At 37.6% G+C, this 24,883-nt stretch overlaps 1 long non-coding RNA gene across 1 annotated transcript in view; it reads right to left on the reverse strand.

Moving 5' to 3' along the window:
• LOC129498406 (uncharacterized) overlaps positions 1-12,060 on the reverse strand; it is a 41,420-nt gene extending 29,360 nt beyond the window's left edge. The window contains exons 1-2 of the long non-coding RNA XR_008662124.1: positions 12,025-12,060; positions 5,488-5,635 (exon numbers count right to left, since the gene is read on the reverse strand). This is a non-coding gene — a long non-coding RNA (uncharacterized LOC129498406). The remainder of the gene's footprint in view (positions 1-5,487; positions 5,636-12,024) is intronic.
• Positions 12,061-24,883: the final 12,823 nt, after the last annotated feature.

Raw genomic sequence — 24,883 nt, forward strand, 5'->3', positions numbered from 1 at the left:
CAAAGAGCCTGAATAGCCAAAGCAATCTTAAAAAAGAAAAGCAAAGCTGGAGGAATCACAATTCCAGACTTCAAGCTTTATTACAAAGCTGTAATAACAGAAAAAGTATGGTACTGACACAAAAATGGACATATAGATCAATGGAACAGAACAGAAAATCCAGAAATAAACCCACAATTATATGGTCAATTAATCTTCAACATAGCAGTAAAGAGTATGCAATAGGAAAAAGACCATCTCTTCAAAAAATGGTGTTGAGGGATGCCTGGGGGCTCAGCGGTTCAGCGCCTGCCTTGGGCTCAGGGTGTGGTCCCAGAGTTCACACTCTGGGAGTGTGTGTGTGTGTATAGTATATGTAGTTATACTATGGAATACTATTCAGCTATAAAAAGAATGGAATTTTGCCATTTGCGACAACACAGATGCAGCTAGAGAAGATAATGCTAAGCAAAATAAGTCAGTCTCAGTAAGACAAATACTATATAATTTCACTCATATGTGGAATTTAAGAAACAAAGGCAAAAAAATGAGAGAGAGGGAGACGAAGCAAGAAACAGATTCTCAATCTGATGGTTACCAGAGGGGAGGTGGGTGGGGGACGGGTTAAGTAAGTGATGGGAATTGAGGAGTACACTTGTGATGAGCACTAGGTGGTATATGGAACCAAAACTATATATTTTATGCCTGAAATATAAGATATTATGTACCTGAAAACTAATATAACCCTGTAGGTTAACTAACTGAAATGAAAAATAACTTTGAAAAATTCAGCAAAAAAAAAAAAAAAAAAAAAAAAGAAAAGAAAAAAGAAAAATTCAGCCTCGAGGATCCCTGGGTGGCTCAGCGGTTTAGCACCTGCTTTTGGCCCAGGGTGTGATCCTGGAGTCCCCGGATCAAGTCTCACATCAGGCTCCCTGCATGGAGCCTGCTTCTCCCTCTGCCTGTGTCTCTGCCTCTCTCTCCCCCTATGTCTATCATGAATAAATAAATAAAATCTTTTTAAAAAAATTCAGCATCACATAAAGTTTCATAGAACAAAAAACAATGAAAAAGGATGATTTACTATGAGACAGGCTACCATAGCAAGAAGGTCTAGATAATCTGTCTCAGCGCATCTGAATAATAGAATAACTGTCAGTATGTAGTAGACATATCTGGCTTCATGCAGAACTGTGTCATTTCTTGAAGACCCTTCCAGTTGCCTGAGCTTATGGTTATTCATGGAGGAAACTCTTTTGTAACATTTACAAAATTTAACCTCTACAACTTTAGCTTTACGGAAAAAGTGAGACAAACTTATTTTCCAGGCAATGATTTAAGAGGGGAAAATATTTATGAGGTACTAGATTGTGACGTCTTACAATGCAAGGTGCAATAAAACAAATGTGTTTTTTCTTCACCCAAAAGGTAGTTTTCATTAATTTCAGATTTACAAATATACTTAGGTACATATGTACATCAATGAAGTATTTGAAGGGAGAGTTAACATATTAATAATACATGTGATTAATGACGCCTTGCATGAAGTCACAGCATGAGAAGTCAGTGTGAATAACCTCTGAATTTTAAAAAATGCAGGCTGAAATGTCCTCAGTAATCATTTTGGCTGCATAAAGTCTGAAGCAATGAGAGAGATTCCAAAGTTCTTTTATAGAACCCATAGGACTTCATATGTCATAAGCAGTAAAATCTTGGGAAGAGTAATGGCTACTTCTTTAGATTAAAATATGACAACTAGCAATAACATTATTCTAGCTGCAGTCATCATGCATAGCTCGTCTTTGCCAACTTCATGAAGCAATGAAAAACAAAAACTTTTTCTGAGTTATTCTAGTAACTTTGAACAGCTGCAACTAGTCTATGGGAGCATAATTTTTGCCAAAGATATTTTGTCATGCCCTTTGTTTATCATCCAGTTAAATATTCCTTTTATTTAAATACCAGTTATTCTTCTTTCTTCTCAGAAATATGAATGCAACTAGACAGGCCAAAGATGGTGTCAAGCTTATCATACTGACTGTCTCTTTTTCATTAATCATACATATGAAACACCTAAGATATTTTGCCAGTTAAGAGCAGCACTTAGGTTGAAATCCTGGCATGGTTCATTGCCACAGGGATGAAATGTAGAGCACCCCAGGGACTAAGCATTTCTCCCAGCATGTGAAGGCCCATTGTAGCATTCTTTTGGCTTTTGCTGTTTGGTCAAATATAAGTGCGTAAGTTGTGAATTTTAGCTCATCTGTGTCCTTAGCCAGTTTCCTTTGCCCTACATCCCTCTCTGCTACTTAGAGATTCATCCTAGCTGCCTTTTCCAACTCTAGTCTGAAGAGTGCCCTTTATTGCCCTGGCTGTACACCAAATTTACCCAGGAAAGGCCAAAACAAATAGCACCATTGAGAGACGTTACAAAATGGCTGTCACTTTGCCAGAAGCTTCAGCAGACTCACAAGCCCTCAGGGGGTCTCTAGGGATGAGTCGAGTCGAACATTCAAGTCTGCAGACTTTCTGAAACTGCTGCCCAGGGATCAATGCCCTACTCATAGGTAGACGGTGAGGATACTTTCAGGATTTCCTGACTCATTTACAGAGCTTGCTCATGGCCTGAGTATAAGAAAAGTAAAGACAATGTCCTTTTCAGGTGAAGATAGGTAGGTAAATGGCTGCCCGATCACAGCAGGAAAGCAACGGCCCTTCCAACTCCCTGGGTGATGCCTGCCCAATGAAACCATCATACAGTATTTTTAAGTAATGTTGCTAACAACTAACAATGGACAACCAGTGGAAGGCTTTGAGAAGAGGAATTGTGCTTTTAAAAGGTTCTTCTGGCTGCCCTGCAGAATACAGACTGAAGAGGATAAGGACGCGAGGGACAAGACGAGTCCAGAGTGCACCGTAGTGGTATAGGTAAGAGAGGATGGTGGCTTGGTTGAAGGTGCTGGCGTGTGGGCAACGTCTACAAGAAATCAGTGTTCCATTTTAGTGTTCCAAATCAGTGTCCATTTATCTGAGGACCTTTTTTTTGTGGCAGTAATCACATAGCATAGCTGATCACAAAGGCCACTTCTCATACCCTGAAACATGACCATGTCATCTATATATGATACTGTGCCCTTAGCAAACCTCTCTGTACTTCAACTTCCTCTTCCATAAAAGGGTTAATCATACTACTTACCTCATAAGAAGATTGCTTTGAGAATTAAGAGCATTAATACATATAAAGCTCTTAGAACAGAGTTTTGCACATGGAAAGTATAAAAAATACAGCTGTTATTTACTTTCTATTCTCTATACTACAGAGTGACAAGTGGGAGGGCATAAATAAAAGTCTTGCAAAATTTGCACAAAATTATTATTTTATATTATAATGTAAAAAAAGGATAAAAAGACAACCTCGCTTACACATCGATAAATATCTGATATCTTATCAACCAGTCTTTCATTTACTGACTCGGACCTTGCAGACTATCATTATTGAACAAAATTCAGTTTAGCTCATGGCTATTTCCTGTTCGCAGGATCAAAACACAGAAGAAAACTTTGAAAGACACAAGTAAGATTTCATTATCCTAATAGCTTTCCTTACAAGGAGAAATGAGGACATTGTCCTTGTGTCCTAAGAAATAACAGTGCCCATGTCTCCTCTGTGGCTCTAGCTCTTACTAATAACAACCCCCTAGCCTTTGTCCCCAGCAATCACTGCTAGTCATTGCATTAGCTCCACCCTGAGTACAGCTTCTGGTAACCACATCTGTTGTCCTTTTGGACTAAGAATGATTAGAGCTTCTCTGGGTTACCTTAACCACCACCCCTTGTTTAGTTTCTCTGTTTTCCATCATCTGGATGAAGTCCCTGTATTAATTCTCTCTCTTTGAAAGATTGAGGGTGGCTTCTGTAGAACCAAAGATGGCAAAGATCAGATCCCACTATTCACAGAATTCCATAAACTTTTGAAGGCAGGGAATTTGGGGAAAATATCTTACTATAAGCTTTCAAAAATATTTTATTTTTAAGATTTTATTTATTTGAGAGAGAGAGAGAGAGAGAGAAAGCACAAGCAGTGGAGAGGGAGAAGCAGGTTTCCCATCCATCAGGGAGCCTGATACAGGGCTCGATCCCAGGACCCTGGAATCATGACCTGAGCCAAAGGCAGCTGCTTAACCAACTAAACCACTAAGGTATACCTCAAAATAATTTTTTAAAAAGATTGTATCTATTTATTCATGAGAGACATAGAGAGAGATAAAGAGGCAGAGACACAGGCAGAGGGAGAAGCAGGCCCCATGCAGGGAGCCAGACGTGGGACTTGATTCTGGGTCTTCAGGATCACGCCCTGGACCAAATGTAGCGCTAAACTGCTGAACCACCCAGGCTGCCCCACTCAAAATAATTTTAAATGATGTTTAAACCTTTCTTATAAAGATATGGCTGCTGCAGTGCCTGGCTGGCTCAGTCAGTAGAGCATGAGACCTTTAATGTCAGGGTTAGGAGTTCAAGCCCTTCACTGGGTGTAGAGATTACTTTAAAAATAAACTCTTTTTTAAAAAAAAAATAAAATATGGCTGCTTACTGTAGAAAAAAAAAGAAGTATCAAAAATAAAAACATTTATACTAATTATTATTAATATACCATTTCTACATTTACTGTGCATTTCCTAATCATATTTGGGGTGGGTGACAGAGGTAAGTAGTATTTACATTTAACCAACTAAATTTCAGCTTGTTAGATCTGAGCTACTTAAGATGGCATAGTTACCAATTTAACATTAATTCTATGATACCAGAGCTTGAAAGAGGTGGGAAGGAGAGGAATGAGGATCTATTCTTCAAGAATCATTTGACCTCCTCTTCTGCTAAATGAAAGACTAGCAAGAGGCGGTGGCAGTTACTACAGAAGCTTTGTAATCCAGGGGCTTTCTGCTTGCATGGAACAAGAAAACACAAAAGATGCTTCCAACTTCATATTCCACCTTAATTCCCAAATAATTTCTCTTCAAAGAAGAGAACCTCTCTGCACATGAACAGAGAGCTGAGCTTTCTCTTTTTATCCATGAACACTGTACATCACATATAATACCAGGATGTTGCTCACATGACTTCAGTTTAATCTTACAAATCAATTGTATTGTTCATGGTACTTGATATATTCCAAAGACCTCAAAAAATATAAACTAAATGTTCAAGAATCACTCAAGTTGAAAAAACTTACCTGCCAAAATACAAAATATTCTAGAACTTGAGAGAATGTAAAGAATTTATCACATTGATCTTAGTCAACCAAGAAAGTCTGTATACCAACCAACAATCATTATGAATTAATCTATAAAAATCATCATTAATTAATCATTGTTTTCTCTTCATTACTTGTTTCCTTGTTAGTGGCTATTATATCACCTTAGGATTCCAGGAAGAGATCAAATAGCAAATGGGATCTTGCCCTTAAAGGGAAGAACAATCTTAATTTTACAAAGTCTACAGACAACTTACCTTCTGTGCTGGAGGTCAGAGAAGAGTGAAGCAAACTCACTCTCCTGTTGAAGGCGGAGCTCAGTTGGCAGCTCTCTCGATGACTGAATTCCAAGGCCAAATAGCTTGACAACTTCTTGCCTCAGCCCCATGGAGCACAATTTGGAGTCTTTCATTTTTTAAAAGATGCAAAATAATAATATGTTTTACAACTTTCTACTACAGTAGTTTAAAATCAGAACGTAAAAAAAATAAAAAATAAAAAAATAAAATCAGAACGTGTTATTTATAATATCTCAGTTTGAAGTTGATAATAAGTGATCATAAATAGTATAAAATCATAAACTAACCAGTGAAATTAATCATATTTTTTTACTAGAAAGGTCTTTCTGTTTTTATTTCTTGCTTCTTCTTTCCTTCTCTTTCTCCTCCTCTCCTTTCTCCTTTTCATTTCACATCTCCTCCTTTCTGCCCTCCTCTTCCTTCTTCATATTTCTTTATTTCATATAAACCTGATCCCTAACACTCCCTCAAGTTCCAACCCCAGGCCTGACACCTATTTATTTCCTTCTCCACAAGATTCTTAAAATTTTATCTATACTCACTTCCTAGATCTTTGAGCCACTTGAAATTGAGACTTTACCATCACATTTTAAAATTTAAATTGTTATTTGTGATAATTAGTGACACTATCTCAGTGTCACCAGCAATTGACAAAATAACAATGACAATGTTAGGTATCATTGAGAAAAGTCATCAGCTATCGATAACCAATTATGATGTCCCATATCCCAAATGCAATCTGTATACTATACTCAGACTATAATCAGGTTTTGTATTCATATAACAAAGTGTCTGCAGATATCAGAATAAGTCAAATCAAACCAACTTTGAGTGATAAAAAAAGTCAGGGACAGAGGCTACCATGAGTGAGACCTGGGTGTCCCTTAAAAGAAATTAATATTGCCATTATCAATCTTGGGAAAAGAAGAAACGAAGCCTAGGGGAAGGAAGCCTTACAATGGAGTAAGGAAACAAATATTAGTCTTTCTCTAGGGTTGGCGGTCAATGTGGACTTTCAGCCATGGAGAGCTGTGGAAATTCTGGTGGGGGATGGGTGGGTGGACTGCCCAGGTCATGGGGCTGCCAAGAAAATAAAACTGGAAGCCAGTGGGCCTGGGCCTAGAATAGTTGTAAATATTCTGTGTGTTTTCCTTCCATTGCATCATTCCCTACTCTTTCACTGTTTTTAAAGATGCATCCTGATCTCAGTTGTGCAATGAGTAAGTAGAAGAACTGTGTCTCAGTCTGGACTGAAAAGGTAGTGAATGCAGCATTTCCTCCCGTAAGTCTGGGATGGGCGGAGTGGCTGTATCAGCAGCATCAGAGGCAGCAGCTCAGGAGGAAAATGAGGAGGCCTAGGAGAACCACATGCAGGTGGCCTTGTTTCTACAGACCCCTGAGTCAATAAACACAAACTCAGGAAAAGCTGAGGGTGCTGGTTCCTAACTGAATCAATGGGAGCTCAATTCAGTATGCTGTGGATTGCATTTATGTCTATACCAAATTTAAAGAAGATTAAAACTAATTCATAGGAAACTCAGGTAACAGAAAACTATACAGTGAGCTTTACAGATTTTAATTCGACACAGCAAACATTCATTCAGTGTTTTTTACATGTAAGGAAGGAAGTTACAGACTGTGCTTTTGAGAAATTTACAATTGACACTAAAACTTCCAAATAAAAAGAGGAAATAATAAAAAGCCTTAAAATTAGCTCAGAATTTAATGGGCATGCAGAAGGAAGAAATTTTTATTTTATTTTTAAATTTTATTTTATTTTTTAATTTATGGGCAGCCCCGGTGGCTCAGTGGTTTAGCACTGCCCAGGGCGTTATCCTGGAGACCCAGGATCGAGTCCCACGTCGGGCTCCCTGCATGGAGCCTGCTTCTCCCTCTGCCTGTGTCTCTGCTTCTCTGTGTGTGTGTTTCTCATGAATAAATAAATAAAATCTTTTTTTTTAAGAATTTATTTATTTATTCATGAGAGACACAGAGTGAGAGAGAGGCAGAGACACAGGCAGAGGGAGAAGCAGGCTCCCCACGGGGATGTGGGACTCAATCCCAGGGCCCTGGGACCATGACCTGAGCTGAAGGCAGACGCTCAACCACTGAGCCACCCAAGTGCCCCCAAAATTTTATTTCTGAGCTGGGGATTCAGGTAAGGCTTAATGTACATCATGACAGGGCCAGTGATGATGGAATCCAAAGAATAATCCAGGAGACAGATCATAGGTGTGAAACCCATTTCCATCATGCACCAGTTGGAAATTGTGCTCATGTATCAGCAAATGAAAACCCAATGCACAAATTAATCGAATTAAACTTTCATCTTTCTACCCAACAAGAATTTCTGGACAGGCATCAGTGCAGCAACTCTCAGAGCCGTCAACCTCTCAGACTCTTTCATCTTCCTGTTCTCCCTTCCTTAGTGCTCTGTCACCCTGATAGTTCCCAGATGATTCTCGCTTCCCAGGCATCTCAGCCCTGCTTTCTAAAGGATAAGGAAAAAGAACAAGCCATGGAAGAGACAAGAAAATGTTGCCAAAACTCTCAGCAGACTACCATTTAGGTCTCCTTGGCTAGAAGTATGTTGAAAGAGTCCAAGGGGTGCCTGGATGGTTATGTTGGTTAGGCATCTGACTGTTGATTTCAGCTCAGGTCATGATCTCAGGGTCATGAATTTGAGCCCCAAGTTGGGCTCTGTGCTGGGGGCAGAGCCTGCTTAAGAGGTCTCTCTGTCTCTTCCACTTCCTCTCTCCCCTCCTCTCTCTCTTTCTCTCTGAAAAAAAAGAAAAGAAGAGAAGAGAAGAGAAGAAAAGAAAAGAAAAGAAAAGAAAAGAAAAGAAAAGAAAAGAAAAGAAAAGAAGGAAAAGATGAAAGAAAGAGAGAAAGAGAGAGAAAGACTCAGTCCCTGTTACCAGGGAAATTGAGATATGTAGTTTTTGATGTCTTCTTGTTTTAGCTGGTCACACTGTTAATACCCCTTCCAAAAAATAAAATTCAGAGTTCTGCTAAAGGAAGAAAGAATATTAGGTTGATAACTACCAGGATGTGTTAACATCCCACTTATTAACTATGCAGCCTAGGATAAAAACCACTAACATTTCCGTATTGCGGTTTCTTTACCTGTGAAATGGTTATAATAATATCTTCCCAGTACGTGTTTGGGATCAGGGGCTAAGTATTCAGAATGTCTTGATAAGTTAGGAGAGTCTAATAAAGCGTAACTGCTGTTATTGTTTGGTTAATTGGTTAGTTGGTTGATTGGTTAGGAACTGAAGGAGGAGTCAGGTTTCAATAGGTAAATATTGGAAGAAGAAAATCTTAGATGAAGGAAACAAGATTGCAAGATTGCAAAAACATAGAATTAGAGAAAAATATGTAAGAAAGTTTAAAGTGTAGTGTGCTCAGCAAATTTAATATGGTTCAGGCAGACTGTCACCCATGTCAAAAGCAAAAAGCAAATGGTAACTCTAGAAAGTTAGGTTGGAACCGGGTCATAAGATGAGTGTTGGCAGTGGGGGAGGGAAGTGGAGTTTAAGAGCCAGGTCAAGGGGTTTGGATGCCTGGGCAGGTAACGTGGCAGCAGTGGAGGTTTCCATGCAGGATTAAGTCCGAGCTGTGCTTCATGCTGACCATTCTGACAGCAGTGCACACAATATACTTGGATGCTGGAAAGAAACCAAAGCAAGGAGACGAGTAGGGAAATTATATCCAAGCTGAACATAAGAGCCTGAAGTGAGACAGCAGCAACAGAATGGAAAAGAGGTACTGATTTGGGAGTCATTTTTAAAGCATTAATTCCAGAATCTGGCATCCAACAGAATATAAAAGGTCAGGGAAAAGATGGTGCCAAGGTAATGAGCTAACCGTCAAGCTTAGTGGTGTGGTTACGCAGGGTGGAGGGTAGAGAGCAGGCCAGGGAGAAAGAGGACCGCAGGAAAGAAAAGTGGAAGAATGGAGAAGAAAGTTGAAGGGAAGGGAGAGATGGAAAAATACTGAGAGTAGAAACATTTAGTCATGTAAAATAGGATGTATAAAAATGGTTCTATTCCAATGGGTTGTTTAATCCATAAAAGGAATTTTCTCAGGCAAATTAATGAATCTGTAACAGCTACATGCCTAAGCCGAGTCATGTGCTAATCTGGCTGTGTGGGGAGGCACCGCCCATGTACACTTCGGAACATTTACTTGCTGTTGCAACAGCATTAGCATAGAAATAGTCCAAAAGTATGCAACCGAGTTTCGGAAGGAAATTCCCACTACTTAGTCTTTCCCTCTCATTAGGATGCAAAATTATTCCTCTGGAAGTATCTGGGGCCAGTTTTCCCTTCCTAGAGGCAGAGGGATGAGTTAATTCACCTCTTCAGGATCCCTTGCAACATTCAGATCTTGTGATCCTGGACTCTGGGCTCAGTTTCAGCAGTTAATGGTCACAGCGGAAACCCAAGGCGAAAGCAGACTGGGGAATCGCTGCTGGAATCAAGGCACTTTGTCACTTCGAGAAGAACAGAGTAAGGGACATAAGTGGTCTATTGACAGAATTGTTTGCTTATCATTTTTGGCAACTGACATTTAAAACTGGGCAGGAAACACCTTTGAAAAATGATAATCCCAAACAGTTTAGACTTCATACAGTACTCCCATCTCCTTTTCTGGGATTTGTTTTTTTTTTTTTTTTTTTTTTAATTTTAACATTGTAGTTTTAGATCATCGAAATACGTTCTTAAGTTTGCTGAAAGGGATAATTTAGATTCTAGGATCATATTTTTGAAGAATTATTCTGAAAATGCTTTTAGTGAGTTTTTATACTGACACAAATGTTTTCAGTAATTATTCAGTATTATTTCAAGCAAAATTCTAGTTTGTTTCAAACTTCAGAAACCTCTTTGAAAAACGTTATGTGTTTTCTCCCAGTATTTTGGTTTACTTTAGAGATAATCATTTTCCCTAAATGAAGTCACTGGAATTTACTAGTGTTTAATTTGATACCTGCTTTGCCTCAGGCACGTAATGAGCACTGATGTAAAAAGGTACAATTTGATTATGCTAAATTATCTCACTTGTGATTAAGACTAGCTAGTTTCAGGAGTCAAAGTGATTGTAAATAAATTCATATTAGAGGGCTGAATGATTGGTAATCATGTTTTTCTCATCTTTTTTGAATTTTATTACATGTGAGGTTACAGATCCCATGAGTTTATGGCATTTAAAGCAGTAAAAGTGCTAAGATGGATTTATAATGATATTCATAAATCACCTTATAACAGAAAAAGACTGTAGCGCATCTTCAAGTTGGCAGCTGTCTGCAATGAAACTAAGCAGTGCTCTTTCCTCCTTCATATTCATGGAAGTACTCTGCTATTTTGAATCTCACTTGAAGTTCCCAACTCTTAAAGTAATAATGTCTTGACTGTACGTAAGACCTTCCTTGTAGAGTTTTTTGGCAAAAACACCAGTCAAGAAAATAGAAGATATCTGTTTATAATCTCCTTTTACATCCCCATAACCACATATTTTATAGGCTTCCAAAGTGAAGATTAAGTCAAAGTCATCAAGTTAGAGATTAATTTTTTAACAGCAAGTCTAGTTTTCCATTCAATACCTTATGTTTATTACCTTAAAAAAATCACACTCAGGGGGCACCTGGACAGCTCAAGTCATGCTCTCGGGGTCCTGGGATGGAGCTGACATTGGGCTTCCTGCTCAAAGGGGAGTTTGCTTCTCCCTCTCCCTCTGCCATCCCCGCCTCATTTTCTTTCTCTCAAATAAATAAATAATCTTCAAAAAAAAAAAAAAACACACACACTGAGCATGTATTTTAAGTTTAAACTTTGTAAATCACAGGTTATATCTCAATCAAGGTATTATGCCTTACAAGAAGCTTTCTTAATAAATGCATTTCTTTAGCATTTAATGCCAAGCTAAAAGAATTTAAAGAACTCAGATTAGGTTGCTTTTTAGTAATTCTCATTGTGATTTATTAAATTAAATTACAAATTGAAGTGCAGCTGAAATAACTCTGTAACTGGTGCTGTTATGGTTAATAAAAAGCTTTCAATCCCTAACATTCATCTCTGGAACATTTATTTTCATGAAAGTGAGTTCTGTTCACCAAGTACTAATTAGACATTTGTAGAGCTAAAATTTTGTGTTTGAATCTTCTTAGGAAAATCACAGCAACAAGTTCTGAGAAGTATGGAGTATGGGTGGGATTCTAATTAGTGCTATTCCAATTAGCATTGATTTCAATCAGTGCTATTGATCTTCAACTACATGCCAGAGGAGCCTGTGCCAGGCCCCTCTATGAACATTATGACATTTAATTCTCCCTCAAAATTGATGGGGTAGGCATAGCAATCTGTATCTCACAAATGATAAAATTCCAGGATTCTGAGATTTAGTTTGATATTCTGTCCATAAGCTTAACAGCAGCAAAATAAGTTGTTTGATAGTTTCACTTTGGCATTGAAATCACAAATTCCTAATCCTTACCTGATTTAGTAATTAGAGAACCAAATGACTTTCAATACCCTTGCATTGGGGCCGAAGGGTAGATTAGTAAATAATATTCATCATAATGATAGTATTTGTCATGAATTGATTAATTCATCTATAAGTTGGGCTGATAGTATCAGCAAACAAAGTTATACTCAAATAAAATGAACCTTCAGTAGAGCTATGGCAATGGAACATATTGTGGAACTTTATATATTTCTATATTGTTTACATGTTTATTAGAGTAAATGCTAATTGTAACTGGAAACAAGCAAAATACAAGAAAATGGTGAGAAAACTTTGGTTAGACTTACTTGAAGGGTGGGAATGTCCACTTATTTTGATGCTGAGTCTCCATAATATGTGTGGTGGAAATCAATAACAACAGCAACAATAATAGTAATTGTAGTTATGTATGTTGTATATATTCAAACATGTTACTGTATGGATATTATACATGCCAAATCATATATATATATATATATATGATTGACTGGTTTTAGAAAGAGAATGTGTGTGCAAGTGGGGAGAGGAGCAGAGAGAGAGAGGGAGAGTAAGAACCTCAAGCAGTCTTCCCACTGAACATGGAGCCCACAGCAGGGCTCAATTCCAGAACCCTGAAATCGTGGCCTGAACTGAAATCAAGAGTCAGCCACTCAACTGACTAAGCCACTCAGGTGTGTGTGTATATATACATATACATATACATATATATGTATATGTATATATACACATATATAAATGCACTTAATTTTCACAACCTTTTGAACTAGAGATAATTATTATATCTATTCTAGAGATGAGGCAATTATAACACAGAGAGGTTAAAGAATTTTCCAAATTTACACATATAGCAAGTAACACACACATCCTAAGCAATATGCCTCCTAAATACAAGTCCTTTAACACCTACTCTCTCTCTTTTTTAAAGATTTTATTTATTTATTCATGAGAGACACAGATAGAAAGGCAGAGACATAGGTAGAGAGAGAAGCAGGCTCCCTCCGGGGAGCCTGATGTGGGACTCAATCCCAGGACCCTGGGATCATGACCTGAGCCAAAGGCAGATGCTCAACCACTGAGCCACCCAGGCATCCCCACTATGGTCTAATTCAATGACTATTAGGTAATGTATCATTTTGATAGTTTCACTTTGGCATTGAAATCACAAATTCCTAATCCTTACCTGATTTAGTAATTAGAGAACCAAATGACTTTCAATTCAATTCAGTACATATTTGTTGAGAGCCTGTCAGATGCCAGACAATCTTCTGGATGCTTAGGGTGTATCAGGTACCTTTGGGCAGCTGAAGTGGTAGAAGGAAAAAAAAAAAAATAAGTGCCTGAATTCTCCATAAAGTAGAACCTGTGACCAAGACTTATGTAAGTATAAGTGAATAATTTATTAGTATGATCTCAGTGAACAAAATTTAGGGACAGGGTGAATAAAAGGATGGTGGAAGTATCAATTATTGGACACAATAAGTTGGCCGCCACTCTCTTGTTCTACAATGTATGAGATACTTTGTAAAAGTGTCCAGGAACATCTGCCTGAGGGAATAAAATGCCCACCTTTGACAGGATCCAGTCCCGCCACCTTCAGGTTACATTAATTTTGTACCCAGCAGGTTCCCAAAGGCGGTCTGCACTGTCAGAGAAGCCCTAAGACAGGAATTTAAGATGTGAGTCTGAGGTAAGGCACTGCATGCCTGAATCACACTGCAACCACATGAAGCTGGTCAAAGCCCTCAGGGAACCAGTGACCACTGCCAAAGCCAGAATTATAGGCGAGGCCAGTAGGATTGAAAGCTATATACAAGCTAAACAACGTAACAATGAACAAACATAAGAAAATCACATCATATTTAAGAAAGTGACAAATGGTATTGATAAAAAACAAAATAAAGCAGTTTAAGGAGATTTAGAATGACAACAGTAAAACAATTAGGCTGAAGTCTAAATACAGTGGTCAACCTTGCCTCATTAAGAGAGAAATAATTGAGCAATGACTTGAAGAAGGTGAAGGAACGAGCCAAGTAGATAACTGAAACTTAAGAACAATCTGAACACTGTTTATTATGAAGAACTGTTGAGTAAGTTCCTTCTCTGATCTTTTTTACTTCTACATCTCTAGTTGGAGAGGGCTTTAAAGTGTTTGTTAAAATCTACAATTAGTTAGAACTTTTGGTTTGGTTTTCAGGCATTCCATTAACTTCTTTAAATTTACTGGGTTTTTTTGTTTGTTTGCTTGTTTTTTCCTTTTCCTCTCAAGTAAGGCAAGCTTTTATTACTCTTAGGTAAAAAAGACTATATGGAAAAAAAAAAAAAGAAAGACTATATGGTAATAATGTAAACTTCTCCCTTGGATGTTGACCCATAGATCTAACTGTTGATGACAACATCCTCAACATCCTCACATGGATGTCTAACAGACATTTTAAACTTATCATGTCCAAATTGGACTCCTGATATCCCCTCTCCCCATACATCAAATGTGCTCATTTTACTTTTTAGTTGAATACAATTCCATTTTTCAAGTTTTCAGTGCCAAATTCTCAGTGCCATTCTTGATTCTTTTCTTTCTTTAACTTTCTATATCTGGTTTATAGTCAAATTTTGATGTTTCTAATTTCAAAATATAGCCAGAATTTAGCCACTTCTTCACAGCCAGAGGCTTGGTTTAAGCCACCATCATCTCTCATCTGTATTACTGCAATAACTTCCAACGGCCTCCTCATTTTCTTGCTTACTTTCCTACAGACTTAAAAACTTGCATCAGATCATGTCATGCCTCACGTAAATGCCTCCAGTGGTGGGGCACCTGGGTGGCTCAGTGGTTGAGCATCTGCCTTTGACTCAGGGCCTGATCCTGGAGTCCTGGGATCGAGTCCCACATCGGGCTCCCTGCATGGAGCCTGCTTCTCCTTCTGCCTCTGTCTGCCTCTCTCTCTGTGTCTGTCATGAATAAATAAATAAAATCTTAAAAAAAAAAAAAGCCTCTAAGGGGTTCCTGACCCACCCTACATAAAAATCAAAGTCCAACTCTAACTTACAAGGCCCTATATGTTCTAACTACCCATTACCTCTCTGACCTCATCTCCTACCACTTTCTTGTTCCAAGCAGACACACTATCTACCCTAAAGCCTTTGAATTTACTATTTTTCCCCAGATATCAGATGACTAATTCCTTCAATTCCTTCACATTTTTCTCAGGAGTCACTTTCTCAATGAAGCCTTTCCCCAACTATGGAGAATAGCACAACTTCTCCACCCAACACTTCCACTTGTCCTTTTCTGCTTCAGTCTTCTCCATAGAATTTATCACTTTGTAATACCTTCCTTATCTCTCTCATGTATTGTTCACCTTTTCCGCTAGCATACAAACACCTGAAACTGAACTGAACACATAACATATGCTCAATAACTTTTTGCTGTATGAAAGAATAAACAAATGGTTTTGGAGGCATCCATTTGCCTTCAGGATAGTTATGAGGATTACAGCAGAAATCAAAAAAACAAGAAAACATTCAGCTTTTGGGGTGCCTGGGTGGCTCAGTGGTTGAGCATCTGCCTTGAGCTCAGGTCATGATCCCAGGGTCCTGGGATCGAGTCCTGCATTGGGCTCCCTGCAAGGAGCCTGCTTCTCCCTCTGCCTATGTCTCTGCCTCTCTCTGTGTGTCTCTCATGAATAAATAAAATCTTAAAAAAAAAAAGAAAGAAAATCTTCAGCTTTTGAAAACCAAAGTGTAATTTCTCAGCTAGCCAATAGGCTTGAGTATCAAAATTTATTAAGAAACAAAATATTTTCCAAATATCTTTCCCTCCTATTAATATATTAAGAACAAGGTTGAGCAAACTGGTTGGCCAAATTTTATTATAGGTCATAAGGAAAAGGAAATCCATGATCTGGCATCAGCAAGTTTCTTTCAGAAAGGAAGGAGCAGAAAGCCTTTCTCTTCCAGGAAAGGTGATATTGAGAAGAAAAAGAAGCAGAGAAAATAACCCGTTGGATGTGTGCTATCTGCCTACCCCTTTCAGAGTTAAAATCACGGGAGGTGGGATATTAATTAGGTTGAAAGGAAAGCCAGAAGCAGGAGCTTTGGCCCATCTCCCACTGGGTACCCACAGACCATCTTCACACTGACACTGGGACAGGAAGAGGAAAACTGTAATAATGCCGAGGCACTGGAGGGAAGTGGTTAAAAAAGTGGTTACAATGAGGAAATCAAAGCACTCCTAGAAAAAAAAAAACTTCAATGCAGGCAGACCAGACCAACTAGAAAGCAAGTGGGAGACACACACATGGGTGTGGAAGACACACCCAGAAGAAATAGGAGATCTGTAGTGCCATCTAGGATCAAGACAGTACATAATTACAGGGAAAAAAAATTAAGTTCTGACTTAATCAAGATAAACAAACCATAATTTCTTAGCCATAGATTTCAATGATGAGCACTAGCAAGACACTCATGGACCCAACCATGAGCACAAGTCAGTGGATATCAATCATCAACCATTGTAAATCCAAGAGCCAGACCAACACAAAGACCATCATGAGGCACTCCACCCCTCCAATGAAGATCCTAAACTTTCCCCTCATCTAGATTCCCTCTTATAAAGACGGCAGGCACAAGACAAATAGTCTCGATAAAGAGTTGGTTTTTATTTGACTAAATGTTTACATAATCAAATTGTTTTTAACTAGAAAGAGACTGTGTAAAGTGAAAGAAAATGATATACATTGAACTGGCAAACTGAAGTATTGATCCCTACTATAATTACTCCTGCTGAATGAACTGAAGGCTCAGAAAAAATTTATCAGTTATAGATAAATAAAAAGCCCCATGCATTCTTTGCACGTCTATACCATAATGAATTTTCCACCCTACAACCACAGCAAATACATTATCCCTTACCTCCCTAAGCAGTCCTGATTTAAAATACTATGGCCAGTCAGAAGCCAACCTAATCAATTTTTCACTTGTTACTTCACACTGACCATTATAGGACATGATAGAATTTCAACCCTGGCTCTTTATTCTATGCTTCTGAGAAAATTATATAGACAGAAAATATAAGCTTTTATAACAATGGAAATGTTAGCTCTCTCAACATAATTAGGAGTATATCAAATACTAAATAATATATGTAGAAAAAAGATCACATAGTTGAACTTTCTCCCATGGTTCCAAGGAAATTTAGGACACACTTTCTTCCATATTCATCATGCAGTCAACCAATATCCAAAGTAGAAACTGACATCCTGAAGTCTTTCCAAATGGAACACCAACCAAATATATAGTAATGTGACTTCAGGTAAAAAGTATGATTCAGGATATCCCTTAATAAATGTAATATTCCTCTTTTTAAGATTTTATTTTATTTTTTAAGACTTTATTTATTTATTTATTTATTTATTTATTTATTTATTTATTTAAGAGACACACACAGAGAGGGGCAGAGACAAGGCAGAGGGAGAAGCAGGCTTCATGCAGGGAGCCTAATGCAGGACTCGATCCTGGGACTCCGGGATCATGACCCAAGCTGAAGGCAGACATTCAACCACTGAGCCACCCAGGGGTCCCAAGATTTTATTTATTTATTCATGACAGACACACAGAGCGAGGCAGAGACATAGGCAGAGAGAGAAGTAGGACCCCTGTTGGGAACCTGATCAGAGACTTGATCCCAGGACACCAAGATCACAACCCAAGCCAGACAGATGCTCAACCACTGAGCCACTCAGGTGCCCTAACTGTAACACTTCTGAATGAATATATTTTCTTTGAAAATGATGTAAAATATTGGTTTTATTTACTGGCAATTTCTAACTTTCACTCTACGTTTACCTGGGAAATACTAGTAAAATGTCATCTGTAATAGGGTCTCAGCTTTTGCGTTGATCGTGTAATAAAAGAATTTAACCTATCATTTGCTGAATTTAATTGCTATTTTTGAAATTAAAAATAAGGAGTTATATCCTGTTGTTTTTGCTTGTTAGTAACTGACTAGAAGAGTTTCTTGGCTAAGCAATTAGCCTAATGCCATAGTAATTACTTAAATTATAGTTTGGTGTCTAAGATTCTGGGGAAAATTGATGGTCATGAAGACTTATTGGCTAATCAAGACCGACTCTTCTATCCTTCTTAAAAAGCCTCTCCCTAGAATAAGACAGGTAAGAACAAATGACATATCATTTGACAAAATACAATTTAAGCTAAATATTTAACTTATTTAAAATATTGTTACTGGTTTTATTATGTACATCAAAATGAAAGACAGTCTATAAGAAAACTAAAAATAAAGCAAGATATATACATATTTGTTTTTTCCCATATTCAGTTTACCAAAAATAGCATGAAAATTTAATTATTTAATTATCCCTGTCTGTCTAGTGCTCCTAATGATCACATTCTATACTCAACCATTGATATTTACTCTTTCTCTAGTGCTAGCTATCATTTACCCAGTTATAATTGCTCCTAGATAGTATCACATCATATTTCAAAAAGTATGATCAGGTTTTTTTTAATGTAAAAATGACTATAAGTGATTGTAAATATCAAAGTTAGCAATGAATTTACTAATTGGAAAATACTGTTGCAAACTTAAGCAAATAAACAATAAATTACCAAGAAACAGATATGATGCTTTTAGGTTCAAATAGAGTGATAATCTAAGTTAACCAATTGATTTAGAGAAATAAAATCTTTTACTCTCATTTAATATCACAGAAATTTCCAGGACCAAGAACAAGGCAACTATTACGTTACAACAGTGTTTCCTTTAAGAGTTTATTTTATTTTTTAAAAAGATTTTATTTATTTATTCATGAGGGAGAGAGAGAGAGAGGCAGAGACACAGGCAGAGGGAGAAGCAGGCTCCATGCAGGGAGCCCAACATGGGACTCGATCCCAGGTCTCCAGGATCACGCCATGGGCTGAAGGCGGCGCTAAACCATTGAGCCACCCAAGTTGTCCTCCTTTAAAATTTTCAAAGCTAATGGTTTAAAAAGAAAAGTTAAGCAATCTTTATGTCAGAGTAGAATCCCATAGCTAAAAACTATTAATCACAATAAAATTATGAAAAGTTAGGTGTAAAACCTAAAGTGGATTTAGTTATATTTTTGACAATGTGTCATTTTGAAAAGGCTGAAAACATTAATACAAAGGTTGAGTCAAAATGTGCTAAAATTTTATTTAGCTTATTAATGAATTAGGGAAACAGGATGTTAAATCTGGTTCTAGTGTCAGAAATAACCAAAATTACTAGTACCGACCAAAAAAATGTGTTCTCTCCAGTGGGCATAAACTATTTTCCAATTCACTTGAACTCACAAACTACAAACACACACCAAACAAATAATCCCCAAGATTATTCTTGAAGACAAGAGAAGGCTGGTCTCATTTTATCTTGGCATGTGGGTGTAGCTTGAGGTGTTAATTAAACACAAAAGCCTCCTTGCTGAGGTCAGCTCATTTAGAACTATATAGTGTGAACAACTACCCAGCCAGGAAATTCTCTGTAAATTTCATAAAGAATCTCAGATTTATTTTCAATAACTTCTATTATTTTACAGATAGTTTTTGAATTGTTCTTATTGGCTGTTTTATTCTGAGACCAAGAAACTAAATCTCAGAAATTTATCTCAACAAAGTTTACCAGTAGAATCTATAAATTTGGTTAGATTCTTCTCTCCTCAAGGTCCCTAACATATAATAAGATTTCTGGGCTGCCAAGGAGTGACATTATTTACAGCCTATAAGCTCTGGAACCATATCAGACCAATTTTCTGGGACTGTTTTATGGGCATTGGCCTCACCTTTGAAGTACAACTTGTCAGAACTGATGAAGTGAGATTTATTCTCTTACAGTGTGAAACTTCCTGGTATGGTCTTGATTGCATAATCAATTTATCTAATTGTGTACTGGTAAAAAGAAGGACAGATTCTTACTGAACTGGCACAGCTAATTATCATTGCCATAAAAAAAAAGCTAAAAGACTCAGGAAAGTATTGGTTCCTGAATTCTGAAGCCTCAGGGAGAATAAATTACCATTTAGAAAATGTTTTATTTCAATTTGCAAAAGCAGAGTCTACTAAATTGAGAGCTAGGGGGAGATCAAGAAAAAAGAAAAAAAGGTTTTCTCATCTGACTGATCAGGAAAAAAAAAAACAAACACTAAAAATATTCTCAAAATTAGATTTCTCTCCTATTTGAATATTAGAAATTAGTTCAACGTCCTGCTTTCGTGAGGTGTCCTCTTCAGAACTAAAAAAAGTATTGATAATCTTGACTCGGTCTTTTAGGATCTGACAGTTGTCTAAATAATGGCATTTTAAGATCCATATCTTATACCCATAAGTGTGTATCTTGAAATATCAATAGTCAAGGGGCCCCTGGGTGGCTCAGTCAGTAAGGGGCCAGCTCTTGATTTTGCCTTAGGTCATGATCTCAGAGCCATGAGCTCAAGCCCCATGTCAGGCTACTCTCTCAGTGTGGAGTCCGCTTGAGATTTTCTCTCTCTTTCTGCCTCTACGCCTCTGCCCACTCCATCTCTCTCTCTCTCGAAATAAATACATAAAATTTAAAATATGTGTATGTATGTAAAAGAAATATTAATAGTTAAAGGTATATGGTATGGTTTGAATTTCTTTTCTATTATTATACAATGAATTACCCTAAGTATAGTAGCTTAAAACAACTTCCACTTATTATCGTACAGTTCTGTAGATCAAAAGTCCTGGAGGGATCAGATCATGAGCTGAGCCGGAGGTAGATGCTTAATTGACTGAGTCATCCAGGCGCCCCTGTGTCTCTCATTTTTTTCTTTTTTAGTTTATTTATGATAGTCACAGAGAGAGAGAGAGAGAGAGAGAAAGAGAGAAAGAGAGAGAGAGGCAGAGAGAGAAGCAGACTCCATGCACCGGGAGCCCGACGTGGGATTCGATCCCGGGTCTCCAGGATCACGCCCTGGGCCAAAGGCAGGCGCTAAACCACTGCGCCACCCAGGGATCCCTGTCTCTCATTTTTTAATTCACAATTGTATTATCCTTCCACATCATCCACAGGACATTACATGCCCTATATTAGAATAGAACAAATACTGTTGCATTATTTTTTAGGCCTTTTATTTTTTTTTATTTTTATTTATTTTTAGGCCTTTTAAAATGTTTGAAATGCCCATATTTATTGATAACCCACAAAGCAAGAGGTTTTACTTTTATCCCCCATCTTTGTTTTCAAACATGATGCTTTTTATTATTCTCAGAGGGTAATCAATACTAAATTATTATTCAAACAATGCCGAGGAAATTCTACAAATCTACCTACAGATTAATACTTTAAATTGTTATGACCGCTGTTAAGAATTCACCATCAAGTTAGAGATCATGAAACAAAATGATCCGTGTGATGTAGAATTGGTAGCTAGTAAAAGAATGTGTGGCATTAGATTTGATCATTGTCTGTCACATAAAAGTGTATTCTAACCAATCATGCCTATGAGATTTTTTTTCCAGGTTTACACAATATAAATGTTAAAAGAGAAAATTTGATATTCCATATGGACATAATAATTCACTATGTCAGGGACTGACAAACTTTAGTGTAAAGGGACAGATATTGAACATTTTTTAGGCTCCACGAGTCACACAGTTTCCACTGCAGCAGCTACTTGACTCTGTTGTCGCATAAACAGCCATAGAAAATATGCAAACAAATGAGTGAAGCCATCTTCTTAAAAAAATCTTCCTTTATGAACACTAAATTTTTTAAGTTCATATAATTTTCACATGTCTCGCATTACTTTTCTTTTGCCATTTTCCAACCATTACAAAATGTACAAACCACCCTTAGCTGGCAGTTGGTGAGCCTTGCATTATATCATACATTAAGCAAACTCTAGCTAGTATCTAGAAGTCTTGGGGACAGCTGCTCTCATGGAACACTGTAGCCACAAAACTCAACCTTTTCTTAGGGGGTTGATAAGAATAAATTGTAGAAAGTTTGTCACTTCCATTTCTTGGACCCTTTTCTTACAGGAAACAGTGGCATATGTTAGTAATTGCTGTGATTATATTTGTCACTCATTCCCAATTGTTAACACCTACTACTGTACAAATTACTCTGATAAGGATTTGGGGTGCCTGATATCAAGGGAAGAACAAATAAAGACAGTACCAGGCATAATAAACTAAGAGACCATGCAGCTAACAGGAAGGCAAAAGCTCATATATTGAGGGATGGGGAATGGATCTTTAAGGAAGGCTATCTGATGGTGGTATAATTTTGATCTGGGCTTATAGGAGAGGTACAATATCAATATTAAATACTGAAAAAGAACGTTCTAATTATAATTGAGCTAATGAAGGTACATAAAAGGCCCTGTGCAGAAGTCCAAATCACCTCTTTTCTTAACAAGTGATATTTAGCCACTAATAATCTATGAACTCAAATATTAGAAAGCACAAAGAAATACTTTAGGCACACTAAAAGCACCAGTCTTTAGGCACACTAAAACCACCAGTCTTTACTAATTATTAAACCCAGAAAAATCCAACTGCCTCTCCATTCAACTCAATCCAGCATCTAAACCAATGAATTTCCATCTTTGTGTCTATCCATATAATACTGCATAATACCATGTTTAGATTTATGCTGTGAATTTAGTCTTTAAGTAGTACTAGCTATATGGAGATGCTTGTACCAAGCAACAACAATAAGGTAGGTGCCGTATAATTAGATATGATTTTCTCTTTTGTATATTGTATATTTGATGTTGCTTTATGCATTAGATGTTATTCCATTAAATGCTCACAAAAAAACAAACAACGGAGTATGATATCACATTTTTTTTTCACTGACTTACAGGAACATTTCAAAGATCTCACATGGTTGTTACAACATATTACTGTAAAACCCTAGTACTTAGTGGGCACCTGGGTGGTTCAGTTGGCTAAGCGTCCACCTTCAGCTCAGGTCATGATCTCAGGGTCCTGGGATTGAGTCCCAAGTCAGGCTCCTTGCTCCATGGAGAACCTGCTTCTCCCTCTCCCTCTGCCGTTCTTTCTCTCCTTTTGTCTCTCATGAATAAATAAATAAAATCTTTAAAAGAAAAAAAATAGAATCCTAGCATTTACTTTAAAAATTTCTCTCCACGCATATTTTCAAGATTTGCTTAGATTTCTACCTTTTTCTCTAAATTAGAGAAGCCAGCTAACCTTTGAAAAAAAAATCTGATCAAAACCAGTCACCATCAGTTATGTGGATGTTGGTTACAATGTTAATTTCCTGTGAGCGCTGCATTAGCTGCAAACAATTTCTCATACGATGTACTTTCATTAACATAACGTTTGAAAAATTTTCTAATTGCCCTTGTGATTTCTTTTTTCACCCATGAACTATTTAGGAATTCTCAAGGTATTTAAGATTTTCTCTAAATATCTTACTAAGTTCTAGTTTTATTCCATTACAGTCAGAGAATAAACTCTGTATGGGGCAGCCTGGGTGGCTCAGTGGTTTAGAACCACTTTAGCCCAGGGCCTGATCCTGGAGACCTGGGATAGAGTCCCATGTCGGGCTCCCTGCCTGCGGCCTGCTTTTCCCTCTGCCTGTGTCTCTGCCTCTCTCTCTCTCTCTGTGTCTCTCATGAATAAATAAATAAAATCTTTAAAAAAATTAAACAAACTCTGTATGAATTTAGTTCTCTTAAATGTACTGAGATTATTATACAGCTCCATGTGTGGTCTATACAGGTGAACATATACAGTTCTCGGGTATAGTGGGCTGTAAATGTCAACTAGGTTTTAATGTCTTACCATGTTGTGCAGATCACCTATCTCTCTCTCTCTTTAAAGGTATTTATTTATCTATCTATCTATCTATCTATCTATCTATCTATCTATCTATCAAAGGAGAGCAAGAGCAGGGGAGCTGCAGGCAGAGAGAGGAAGAAGCAGGCTCCCCACCCAGCAGGGAGCCCGACGCGGGACTGATCCCGTGTCTCCAGGATCATGACCTGAGCTGAAGGCAGACGTTTAACCAACTGAGCCACCCAGGCATCCTTGATCACCTATTTTTTTTTTTTTTTTTTGCCTAGTTAATTAGAATTAACTATAATGCATCTCTCCCTTCCCCCCACTTTTTTTGGCCTAGGCAAGTTCTTATAGGCACCATGTTAAAAAAAAAAAAAAAAGGAAGAAAAGCAATACAAGAGAGCAATAACTAACTTTAGCAGTTTATTTTTTTATTTCGTTTTTTTAGAAGGAATTTAGAATAAAAAGGAAAAAAAGGAATGATTCATACACTTGATGAAAAGTGGCATTTTAGTTTTGTGGTTTGGTTTTTTTGGTAAAGAGGAGGCAGCTGCTGGAGTGTTTCTTAACTAAAAATCTTCTATGATCAAAGACATCAAAGATAGCCATCTTTGTGTTCTTAGCCACAACACTCCCTGTCTACAGTCAGCCAAACTGTCACGTTGAAAGAGGACAATTTTAAAAAAGACGGTGAAGATGGAAACAGTTGCACAGAATCAGCGATCGGGCACCAACTTCCTCACTCTTTTTTCTCTCTCAAGACTGAAGCAGTCAGCGGTTGATCATCCCTCTTTCTGCCCTGTCAAGAATAAGCCTCTGTGTGCTTAACGAAGATTCAGCAGAATCATCCTCATCCTCATCCTCATCCTCATCCTCATCCTCATCCTCATGAGCTACCCATGTGAGTGACATGGCAGGGGGTTGAGGAAGTTATCTTGCTGCCCCATGTATCCCTTTTACATGATTCAGTGTCTTTTAAGTACATGCTCAGTTTTTCAGATATATCTCTATAATGTGGCTTCTGGGCATTTTGGGGCTT

This window comes from Nyctereutes procyonoides, unplaced genomic scaffold, assembly GCF_905146905.1.
Source record: "Nyctereutes procyonoides isolate TBG_1078 unplaced genomic scaffold, NYPRO_anot_genome, whole genome shotgun sequence".
In the NCBI taxonomy this organism is placed as follows: Eukaryota; Metazoa; Chordata; class Mammalia; order Carnivora; family Canidae; genus Nyctereutes; species Nyctereutes procyonoides.